The 13,251-nt window shown below is 35.7% G+C and overlaps 1 protein-coding gene across 2 annotated transcripts in view; it reads left to right on the top strand.

The window, feature by feature from the left end:
* Positions 1 to 297: 297 nt before the first annotated feature.
* The window catches only part of LOC106872400 (membrane progestin receptor beta), a 70,530-nt gene continuing 57,576 nt past the window's right edge, over positions 298 to 13,251 (top strand). The window contains exon 1 of one of the 2 annotated variants that reach the window (XM_052970229.2): positions 298 to 602. The gene's annotated coding sequence lies outside the window, so the exon portion shown is untranslated. The remainder of the gene's footprint in view (positions 603 to 13,251) is intronic. The other variant, XM_014919391.3, reaches the window with a different exon arrangement.

The raw sequence follows: 13,251 nt of genomic DNA, 5'->3' as shown, positions 1-13,251 counted from the left end.
CCTCAATTACAATTTCGATTAAAAGAATGAAAGTAGACATATACAATATCTTGTCAAAACGACAGACGAAACCCGATTCAATATCTCACCTCCGCTGGAAAAAGCATAAACGACACATCTTCTCACGAATCGTTTCCCTTAAAAGAAAGAAACTAGATATGTATTTATATAGTGCCCTTTCAAAAAACAATACAAAAAAAAAACCTAAAATAAAATTACAAAATCAGCCCTAAAAATTTAGTATTGTATTATCTTCATCAGGAAGATTGTGTGGAATTTAAAGAATGCATAGCGTATTTTAATTGAACACCGGTTCGTCTGCCTTGTGCTGTCTGACCTTGCTTAGAGCTTACCTTTGGGGATCGAGTTCACGTCACTGTCGTTTCCAATACACTGCTGGGATCCCATTACAGAAGCCGTCAATGTAGAAAAATAGAAACACACATGTACACGAAAATACATACTGCTATATATACATGCATATAAATATTTATATACACACAGGCAAACATATATGCAAACATGTACAGTAGTGAAGAAGATTGACATATACAGAAAAAGAAAGGAAAAAAAAAAAGCAAGCAGATTATAACGAAGGTGATGTAAGTACAAAAGTATTGTAAAGTAGATGTCGTGTCTGAATGGATGAAGCTTTGGGGTTAAGTGACTAATTGGATTACTTGGAAAGTATTGTGAGTAGGAAGCTGGAAGTGCAGTAATCGGAATACATGGAGTCAGTGACTATGATTCATCTCCCCGCTTAGAAATGTAACTCAGTCGTAAGATACTCTTGATCTGATCATACTTATAAGACAGAGACTTCACTGATGGCTATATATATATGTGTATATATATATATATATATATATATACATATATACATATATACACACACACATACATACATATGTATATATATATATATATATATATATATACACACATACACACACACACACACACACACACACACACACACACACACACACACACACATATATATATATATATATATATATATATATATATATATATATATATATATATATATATAGTTTGTTGCGGTGTATCGTGTGGATAAGTGAATACAATTTGAATGAATGAATTTTTTTTTTATATGTATAAATGTTTCTAAATGACGAAGAGAATTATTTTTTTAAACAAGGAAAAAGACCATCCAATAGACCGGGAATGTCCCATGTAGCTGACATGATACCAGTGCGAAGGATTAAAATTTTACCAAACATACACTCATAGGTTTTACACACACACACACACACAGTGGAACAAGTAAGGATTTGACTCCTTAAAGCATAAATTTATAATATATAACTTGAAGTATGAAAATATTGGAACCATTCCAAGTACTACACTTTACACATGTGTACTGTTACCCGCGTTTATTTCACTCTACTATATGCAATCATACTCATTTATTCTTACACACACACACACATACATACATACATGTGTGTGTGTGTGTGTTTCAAATGTGTAGAGTATTTACTCAGCTGATATATTATGCCGCTACTCGGAGCATTACAGAAAAGTACTTGTCGTCTGACACATCGAGTACTTGTGAAACTCCGACTAACAGCCGAATGTATGTATGTATAGCTGCTCTTCACTCCCACACTTTCTGTATATTGTTCTGCTAACACACTTCGACCTACACATTACACAACATACCTCGTTATACTACTTCACACCTTTATTAAACACACGCGCATGCGCGCGCACACACACACACACACACACACACACACACACACACACACACCCTACTACAGTTCTTTGCCCTAAACATTCCGAGAGTAGAGAATCTCTTGCAAATATTTGTCGACACTTGTGTTTCAATAACTCCTGTAGCTTATTCCTGATATATGATATTTTATGTATCATGTATATGTATGAGCTGTGTCTCTGGGTGCACATACATACATACATACATACATACATACGTTCGTGTGTGTGTAGGTGTTACATAATGTTTGCAGGTAGTTCCTGGTCTGTAATATTTTATACAGTTTTATATCAATAATCTTAATCGATTCATCGATCTATCTATACAGAATTGCGGAAACTCCATGTGATCGCTCGATCCTGCTAGGAAAAACAAATTGCAAAATGTCACCGAAATCAAATTTTACATCTTTTAAGAGGGAGAAAAAAAAGACATTGCATAATGCTGTTCTAGATACACTAATTATGAAAGAAGAGGATGATCACGTCTGGAAACCCCATGATTATAAGTCTACTCGTTCAGGTCCCGGCTAAACAACAACATTGTACTATACCGCACCACAAATCACACGAGTTCATTACAAACTCACTCACACATGTATGTATGTATGTATGATTATTGAGGGAGAGAGCAGTGCATGCCATCAAAGTGACACTGGGGTAAAATATATGTGTGTATGTATGTATGTATCCATCCATCTGTCTATCTATTTATTTATTACAGAATGACTGATTGCAGGTTCTTTTTCATTTGACTACTTTTAATTAATTTCAGTTAATGTATCTGCTGTTTTTAATGTTTATAACACACACACACCCACACACACATTCGGCTTAAGCTGCTTATAAAAATCACAGTAAATGTTATCAAGTGGCTGTTTAAACAAAATTTGTAGGTTCCAGGCATTCTCGAGGTATCGTTAAAACCATCTACTTAATTTTACTAGCTACCCATAGTGATTACAATGAGTGATTTCATCTGTGTGTGTGTGTGTATTTCATAGAAACCGCTAACAACAACAGCGGCGGCAGTAACAAACATGCCGATAAAATTTGCTTTCAACCCAAGAGGTTTCCTCTCATTGAAGCCGGTTGAAAGCATAAATTTATGACTAACCATGGCTGAATCGGTAGGGCACCGTACGAAATTGTCTTGTAATCTATAGTGACGTTCTTGACGTAATGTGTGTTCAAATCAAGGCGATGTATTGTATGTATTTTACTGACAATCTACCAAGTCGATAAAATAAATATGTTAAAATATGTTGATTACTTAGAATAAACTACACCAATTTTCTTAAATTAACAGCCTTGTGCTTTGTTATATTTTGTTAAGTATCTTTATATTCTGAGTTCAAATCGTACTGAGGTAGGAGTCGATAAAAGTACAAATGATTGTATTATTGTTATTCTCTGTAGCCCTACATAATCATCAGAGCAGTGAAGAGTATTTGACATTTAAGCGAAGTTTGTTACTAATAATATAGGACAGTGTGTAGCAGATTATTACAGGAAACTTTCGGCTTTATAAATAACATCAAGAAAAAACAAAAACACGCATAAAATGTAATCGTTGTTGTTTAGCCCTAGGAGATTGACCTTGACTGACTAGAAGCCAGTTCAAAATCATTCCAACCGTGACCATGCTGTCTTAATTATTCAATGCGTCCTTAGTTATGTAGGGTGTGATTTGAGAGAGATCTATTAGATACTTCTAGTATGTCGGCTTACTACAGAGATAATTCCTCTAATAGTTTAAAATGTTTTCGTTTAACAAGACAGCCCTAAGACTTTTGATGATTGTTCTAAGTATGATAATCCCAACTTTTTGTATATCTGGACCACTTCATTTTCTGATGTGGACTTTATTTAAGATAGGTTTAAAAGAGGTTTGGCTGATGTGTCTAGCAAGTCGAACTTCTTCGTTGTCTTATAACTTAAATCTTTTATAATCGTTCAAACTGTTTAGTAAAAAAAAAAATAATAATAATAATTAAGAGATCTTGGTTTTAAATTTTGGCACAAGGCCAAGAATTTCAGAGGAGGGGTAAGTTGATTACATCAACGTCAGAGCTCAGCTGGTACTTATTTTATCGACCCCAAAAGGATGAAAGGCCAAGTGGATCTAGATGGAATTTGAACTCAGAACATAAAGACGGACAAAATGCTGCTAAACATTTTGTCTGGTGTGCCAACAATTCTGCCACATCAGAATTTTGAATAATGAAGATAAAATTCAAGGTTTTAAAAACAATAGTGAAAGTAACATAAACAAGAGGATTTATACAAGCCAGTGTGCTAGAGAATTAGTTGTCAAATCTTTCTCATATTATTTCACAACCATCTTAAACAGATAATTCACATAGGATAATGTAGTCCAAGACTCACAATGTATGGACAGAAATAACCTGAATAGTCACATCTGGAAAGGCTTTGATCATGCCTGCTGTCTCAGAGTCAATATAGAGGTAAATAAAGTACGACATCTGCTATACACAGATGAATGAAGAAGAAAGAGAAAAAAAGCGAAACACAAGGCCATAAATTTGGAATGGAGAGTATATAGTCAATTAAATCGACCCACTACCTGGGGGGGGGGGGTTATTAACCTTCAGAATATGAAAGGCAGAATTTGAACTCAGAACGTAAAGAGCCCTAACTAAATAGAACAAGGCATTTTATCAAAGGATTCTGCTATGGATTTGTATAAGGATTCTGCTGCTAATCCACCACCCTTTTCCTTGCTATCTCTTAAAAGTTATTGGGTTTTGAGATAGCAGACTTGATAAAAAAAACAGACAAAATTACCTTGCAGTTATAGTTTTGCCCAAGATTGGCTTTGATCAAACAGCTCTATGATTTGAAGCATTCCACCAATGACCACCCCATCTTATTTTCAGACAATGTATCTAGGACTACACTATATAGTGTGTTCTATAATTTTTTTTAAGATGGTGAGGTATGGTTTGGGAATGAATTTGGCTACTATTTCTTGTATGTAAACCCCCTCCCCCACCTTCATTGGCTTGCAGCATTTATATTCCTTGCTACATGTGCAATTTAAAGCCTACCAAGGTTGATTTTTCTTTCATTATTCTGAGATTTAATAAGACAAGAATGAGTTAAGTTCCGAGGACAATATAATCGCTTATACCATCACTCTCCAATATCATTGCCTTGTATCTGTGTTAGGAATCATTATTGATTATTAGTATTAGTTTAAAAAAAGTTACAGTATTTAAATCTGGGATCAAATCATGTTAGGTTTCATTCACTATGCCAGTCATCATTCTAGGGTTGATAAATAACACTTATGTGCTGGGGACTGATATACTCAACTGCTATTTGTTATGTGGGTGTGCTTACCAACTGAACCATCTGGTTTGGTGGAGATCCTTTTGGCAAGGGACCAGAAAGCTCCATTGCAATCTGCTAGGTTGGATTACTTGCAGGTTGTGTACCTGCATTCTTTCCCTTTCATTTGTGGCCCTTTGCCAAAATCTATGTATCATTATTGTTATTATTAGCACTTTGCATCACCAAAGACAGGGTCTTTGAATCTGCTTGCATCCACATTCCAAACCTACCTTTTAGTTAAACCTACCTAATGTGATGAAAAGAATATATTAGTTTTTTGTTTGTTTGTTTGTTTGTTTTTTATTTTTGTGTATCTGCCAGATGTCAGTGATGATGATATTTTTATATGTGTTTCTTTGTGTAGAATCACACAAACAGTGAAGCACTGGATTGCCTTGAAATATTTGGTTTCAATCTCCTTCATTTTGAGTTCAAATCCTACCAGGATTGGCTTTTATTCATCCTCCTAAGGCTGATGATTCAATTGACTACGCTATCTAGTGCAAATTTGTCATTGTGGGTTAATGTGAAAAATGATCACCATTATCATTGATAAGTACTTGCTGATTAACTGAAGTTTACATTTAAAATACAGTCCACTGTTGAAACCATTAAAACCTGGTCTCCAATTTAAAGAAAACTCCTTTCTCTCATCAGTTTTAGATGCCCTGCAGAAGGCAAGAAGTATTACATTTCTTCCCAACTAAAATATTAAAAAAAAGGGGGCACAATTTATGTGAAGAATATACACACTAGTATCCTTCAGTAAGATAGCAAAAATTATTTTAAATCAATTGAAATCATAGTGGTATTGAGAAGCTAAAAGATTAATGATAATCTAAAATATTCTAGCTTTCGATATTCTGAAATCAGCCCTGCTGAGGTCAACTTTATCTTTCATCCTTTTGTGGTTCATAAATAAAATATTAGTCCAATACCAAAGTTAAGTCTTATCTTTCTATTTCTTGGAATCAATTATGTTTTGCTGATTGATGGTGGTGGTGGAGGCACTCACATCCCTTATACCAGCATAGTGTAAGCATTCCTTATACCAGCATGGACAATGGTTGAGCAAGAGATTTGCAACTTCTCCTAGAAAGACTGATATGCTGCTGGAACTGTCCAAGGATAGCCAGTAGACGGTTGTGCACGGAATGGAAATAAAAAAGAAAAGAAAGACAGAGTAGAAAGGACTCTCGGGTTCTGTTGCACTCAGTCTTTATTGTAAAGTGGTTGGTGACAGGAAGGACATTCAACTGTAAAAAAAGGAAGTTTGCTTTCCAACCAAATGGTTCAGGGTTCAGTCCCATTGTGTGATACCTTGGGCAAGTGTCTTCAACTATAGTCTCAGGCTGACCAAAGCCTTGTGAGTGGCTTAGAAGGAAACCGAAGGAAGCCTGTCATATAAACGTGTATGTGTCTCCCACCACTGCATGACAACTAGTGTTGTATTAATGTAACTTAGTTGTTTGGCAAAACATCATCATCATCATCATCATCGTTTAACGTCCGCCTTCCATGCTAGCATGGGTTGGACGATTTGACTGAGGACTGGTGAAACCAGATGGCTACACCAGGCTCCAATCTGATTTGGCAGTGTTTCTACAGCTGGATGCCCTTCCTAAAGCCAACCACTCAGAGAGTGTAGTGGGTGCTTTTACGAAATAAGTATGAGGTTTAAAAAAAAAGTACTGGGGTTGAGTCATTCGACTAAAATTTCTTCAAAGTAGTGCCCCAACATGGCTTCAATCAAATGACTGAAACAAGTAAAAGATAAAAGACAAAAGATGGCGAAGAAATGTCAGACACAAGAGAGATGTTCTTTGTGCCATATGTCAAAAGATTGTACTGAGTTATAAGACACTGAGAGAGTCATTCAGTCATGCCAGTTTGGAAAAGTATATGCGAAATGATGATGACAGTGGTTATCATTATTATTGCCACTATCATGATGAGAAAATGATAATGGTAACAACAATGATGATGATGGTTTCAGTGTTGTTCATTAGTACACCTCACCATCTCAACTAAGGCAGGAACACTAACTTTAATGTCATCACTGCTGTATATCTGAATCTTCTATATTTTTCTTTCTGTTCTATTAATGTTTAGTTACCATCAGAAATTGCTGTATCAGCGATACGGTGGATGTCGTTCTAATGTGGAGATAACCTTTTACATATATTTGATGTGGGACAAAGGACAAAATTGTATCAAAGCATCCTTTAAAAGTCTCAGAGGAAACTTTTAGTTATGTTCCTTACCCTTTTTGGAAGGCAGTTATACAATTGTGGACCTTTAAATGCCAAACTGTTGCAGTAGATATTTCTGATGCAAGAGAATAAACAAGGATGTTTGGGAATCTGAGAGTAATTATGTGTGTGTGTGTGTATATGTGTACATATTTGTGCATGTTTGTGTGTGTTTATCTATGTATGTATTGTGTGTGAATGTATGTATGTATATGTGGCTGCTTGCAGTTTCAAACATAGCATTAGTAATATGCCCAACCCTAGCCCCACTCAGGGAAAGCACCATCATAATTTTATATGCTTTGTACCCCCATTTCCTGTTAGCATTAGGACCTGTCCAAGTAGGATTCTCCTTACATTAGTAGATAAGTATTTTCCACAGGCACATAAATAATGGAAAATTTTTAATAAGCACTCTTTGAGGGCTTCCTTTAGCTGTGCATCCAGCATAAAGTAAATACACGCAAACCAAACACAGAAGCAGAGGTAATGTCACATTCTCACCAAATGGACAATGTAACACAAAGGCTGGTCGTGTATGTAGCTGCAGTAGCATCAGAGTATCCTGGTGGGTGACACAATTAGAGAGATATGTGGGTACAATGGAAGGGCTCTTAACCTGCGACTACGGAAAGAAAATGCTACACAATATAACAAAAAGTGGAGATTACTGGAGAAAAGCAGACCTTACATAAACAGCAGTAAGAAGTGCAAACTTGAAATCATTCAGTAACATGAATTGGTTGTTATAATGTGTGTGTGTGTATGTATGTATGTATGTATATATGTGTGTGTGTGTGTGTGTGTTTGTATATGTATGTATGTTTATGTATATATATGTATAGAATATATGTGTGTGTATTTTATACATTGATTAATAAATCTATTTATATTTCTTTGAGTGTTCTACACTAGCCAATTATATACTGGATACTAATGAGCTAATGTCTACTATTTACACGATCTACATATGATATATATATATATATATATATGTGTGTGTGTGTGTGTGTGTGTATATATATATATATATATATATAGAAGAGACAGACACATACATACACACTCACATATATAGTTTAAACTGATTATGCTAATTAACAATGGCCATATATGGTGTATGTATATGCATAAATAAGGGTTGATTGTGGGTCACTACTCCATTTCATGTTCCTGGTTTCCAGGTAAATGGTTACAAGATAGCTAACCTTTGGTCTATCCTATGTGTCTTGTGTGACACACAGGCTTATTTTCCTAGTGTCCATGCATTATATGTGATGCACATTACCCACTTCATTTCAACCACCAGAATAACTTGGGACTTATCAAAACAAGGGCTAACTGAAAGTCTGAAAACAAACGTGGGCATTTAAGACAAACTTATGAAACTGATTTAGATACCCAAGCTAAGATTGCTCAGTTTCTTATAAAACTAAATTTGTACTTAATTCTTTTAGGAACTCCTAAAATGCTATCAGCAGTAAAAAAAGATGTAACAATGTGTAGTTGGGTTGGAAGTAGGTTGGTTGTATGTTAATTAGATTGGCTTAGTATAGTAGGGTTTGGTGAGAAATCTGTGTTTCAGTATTTTCTTTCATTGTTAACTTTTATAGAAGATTTCATAATTAGCTGTACATAATTAGTTTGGAGTAAAGTGTTAAGTGGCTATAGTTTGTAGGTGTGTGTGTGTGTATAGGTTAGTGGGGAAGGAGTTTCATTAACAGTTTATCTTCTAATGAATGCTTTGGTGTGATTGGTAATTAATAAGTGATAAGTGACTCCATTGATCATTATTTTATGTGTGTGTACATGTGTAGAATTTCTTTCAATTTGCCTAATGAAAATATTTGCAGGTCATTTACATAAAGGGATTGACCTTATTTTATATGCTGTTTGACAGAGCGTGAAAAATCAATTAATGAGGTGTGACAGATTGCAGTAATGATGATAGGTTGAAACAAGAGGGTGGGGAGACCACTTGTGAAAGGGAGTCAACAAAAATAATATGAAAATATTGATGTGTGATTAAGAAGCTCACTTTGCAACTATATAGTTTTAGGTTCAGTCCTACTCATAGCACCTCGGGCAAGTGTCTTTCTTTAGCCTTGAGCCAACCAATGACTTGTGAGGGAATTTTGGCAGATGGAAAGTCTGTGGAAGCCCATTGATGTTTGTATGTGTGTGTTGTGGGTGGACAAACAAAAGAAATGGGCACTCAACACAATCAGTTGGAGTTACATGTATTATTTAAAACACCTTGATTCAGCTCGATGTGACTTAAAGTTTTGCAGGCCTCTAACAGAAACTTGTCTCTTTCAGGCTTTAGATTTTGTAATCTAAAGCCTGAAAGAGACGGCCTTCTGTTAGAGGCCTGCAAAACTTGAAGTCGCATGGAACCGAATCAAGTTATTTAACATCGCCATCACTAGTGATCACTCCAAACACCATGATGTTGACTGGATGTTTGATTTTTAACACTCCTGGTACATGTCCTCAGATTGACACCCAAATACTCTGAAATGTTCATATTTGAACTTCCAGCATGACTGCCAAGCAGTACAGCATGTTGTTTACAAATTTCTGACAGAGTGAATTGTGTCATGGTGCTGTTTTTTCACAGAGAGCAAGACAGTGCCCAACTGTCCCTACTATATTGTGTAGTTGCCAAGATCAAACAAACAATGCGCATGCGTAAAATTAAAAATATAAAATGGCAACAATTTACCCATCACACCCTGTATGTATGTATATGTATATGTATATGTATATACATATATATATATATATATATATATATATATATATATATATATATATATATATATATATATATATATGTATATATATATATACATACATACATATGCCTGGCAAAAGTACCCACCACCCTAATTGCTGTTATAGAGAGACTCACAAAGATGTGGACAACAGTTCTCACCCTTCCAACTGAGAACAGAATAATTGTTTCAGATAGTATAGGCATCTCAAATGGAATATTCCAGGGAGATAGCCTTTCTGTACTCTTTTTCATTTTGGCACTGAATCCATCATTGTTTCTGCTGCAGAAAACAAATGGTTACATGCTAGGATATTCAACTGCAAGAAATATCAATGTAACTCATAATTTCTTTGTAGACGACCTCAAGAGTTTTGGTAAAAGTATTAACAATACCAAAAAACAACTGAAATTAATAACATTTTCAACTGATATAGGCAGGGAATTTGGCCAAAAGAAATGTTCATATTTGCTTATAGAACAAGGAAAGTCAGTCCCCCAAAACCTGTGTATCAATAGTCTCTCTATCTCCCCCATTCTACACAAAGAATGTTACAAGTACCTAGGCACAGATGAATATGTATCATATGAAGGCACTATGAATAAAGATAGAGTGACCCAAGAATATTACACCAGACTTAGGAAACTATGGCAATTGGAACTCTCCTCTTACAATAAAACAATATCCCATAACGCATTTGCAGTACTAGTGCTGATCCCAACATTTGGGATACTTGATTGATCTGTAGAGGAAATCCACCCCAAAATCCTGAAAACAACTGGGAACTTCCACAGAAACAGTGATGTTGACAGGCTCCACCTAAGAAGAGATGAAGGCAGTAGAGGCCTGAGATCAGTGCAGACGGCCTTCGAATGCTGTATGGTATCACTCAGGCAGCAGCAAAAATAATATATAAATGCAGTGCTGAAACATGAAGTGAGCAACATCATATGAATTGGCAGTGAGCTCCTCAAGAAGCACTCTCTCCCTGATGATCTCCTACACAGCTCCAAAACAGCTGGGCTCTCTTACCTCAGAGAAGACCTGGATGGAAAATACTCAGCATGCAAAAAAAAAAAAAAAAAAAAAAGACTATGCATGGATATGTTGCCCAGAAGCTTGAAGAAGATAGTAGAATTGACATGAAGTGCAGCCTCTCTTGGATACAAGACCACTTACCACATCACACTTTGAAGGCTATGTGTTTGCAATCCAGGAACATGCAGATTACTACAAAGTACCTGGTGAACAAGAGAGATAGTAATGCTCTTGTAATCCCAAGATGCAACTGCATGTGTAGGCTATGTCATTTTTCTGTGGAAGACATTATGCATATGATTAGCAGCTGTCCTAAAATGTCGTCACGGTGCTACCACCCTATGCGACACAATGTTGTCGCTAAAACAATTTACAATGCCATCTGCAAGAAAGACTGTCCTGAAATAAACACAGAAAATCCCTTTATAATGGAACACATTCATAAACACTAACTCAAGGAAGACTGGTAGAATATTCCCATCAAAACTTCTCTCAAATGTAAGCATAACAGGCCAGATATTGTCATTTGGGACAGAAGAGCAAAGGTGTGTACCGTCATAGAGGTCAGCTACTCCGCAGATATAAATATCTCTTTGAAAATCAAAGGAAAAGAGGATATCGATGGACAACTACTTCGAAACCTCCAGCTTCTATATCCAGACTATGAATTCATATTCATATTGATAATATTTGGAGCACTAGGTTTTGTTAACAAATGCTTAAAGGAGAATCTGGATAAACTGGGATTTTCAGAAAGAGAAATTGACCAGCTAATTCGTACATTACAAGTGCAATCTGTGAGTGGATCAGTAAAAATATGCAAGACTTTTCTCAAGTTCCAAATGTGAATTTGTCTTTGTTGGAAACTGGCTCCCTCCTCAGTGGAAGATTTATAATAATTAAAAAAATAGAAGAGACATGCATACATATATAGGCACCCATGCCAGTAACACATTACATGCACCCGGTACACTCTTTGGAGTAGTTGACATTAGGAAGTGCATCTAGCCATAGGAACCAGGCCAAAACAGAGTGGAGCCTGGTACAACTCTCCAGCTTATCTGTTCTAGTTAAAGTGGAAAAAACTCATGCCAGAATGGAAAACGGATGCTAAATGATAAAAATTTTGATATATATATATCATCATCATCATCGTTTAACGTCCGCTTTCCATGCCAGCATGGGTTGGACGATTTGACTGAGGACTGGTGAAACCAGATGGCTACACCAGGCTCCAATCTGATTTGGCAGAGTTTCTACAGCTGGATGCCCTTCCTAATGCCAACCACTCCGAGAGTGTATATATATGCAATTAGATTGTATGGAGAAATATATTAATGTATTAATATAAAGATTAATAATAAAAAAACTGTTACGTAAAACATGAAAGGAAAATAACTAAACAAAATGTGAGGAAGACGAATAATTACCATAAATCAAACATATGCCAAATAATAATAATCCTAATAATAGTGATAATCCTTTCTTCTATAGCACAAGACCTCCAACTGTGGAGAAGAGGGCTAGTTGATTACATCAGCCCCAGTACTCAACTGGTACTTATTTTACTGACCCCAAAAGGATGAAAAGCAATGTCAACCTTTAGCAGAATTTTAACTCAGACTGTAAAAGATGTTATAAATACTGCTTAACATTTTATCTAGCATGTTTGCAATTCTGCCAGCTCACTACCTAAATAATAGTAATAATAATAATAATTATCCTTTCTACAGTAGGCACAAGGCTTGAAATTTTGTGGGAAGTACACAGCTAGTACTTATGTTATTGATTCTGAAAGGATGAAAAGCAAAGTCAACGTCAGTGACATTTGAACCCAGAACATAAAGCCAGAAGAAATGCTGCTAACCATTTTTTTTTTTCCTGCAGTGGTAGTGATTTTGCCAGCAATTTTTGGTGGAGGAGGATCAGTTGATTACATCAACCTAAGTACTTGACTGGTACTTTATTTTATCAATCTTAAAAAGATGAGAAGCGAAGTCAACCTCAGCAGGATTTGTGTTCAGAATGTAAAGAGCTGGAAGAAATACTTCAAAGGATTTTGTCCAATATGATAATGGTTCTGG

The sequence above is a fragment of the Octopus bimaculoides genome, chromosome 8, assembly GCF_046866305.1.
Source record: "Octopus bimaculoides isolate indiv1 chromosome 8, ASM4686630v1, whole genome shotgun sequence".
NCBI lineage: Eukaryota > Metazoa > Mollusca > Cephalopoda > Octopoda > Octopodidae > Octopus > Octopus bimaculoides.
Note: the sequence above shows the minus strand (reverse complement) of the source record. Positions and strands in the feature narration are given on the sequence as shown.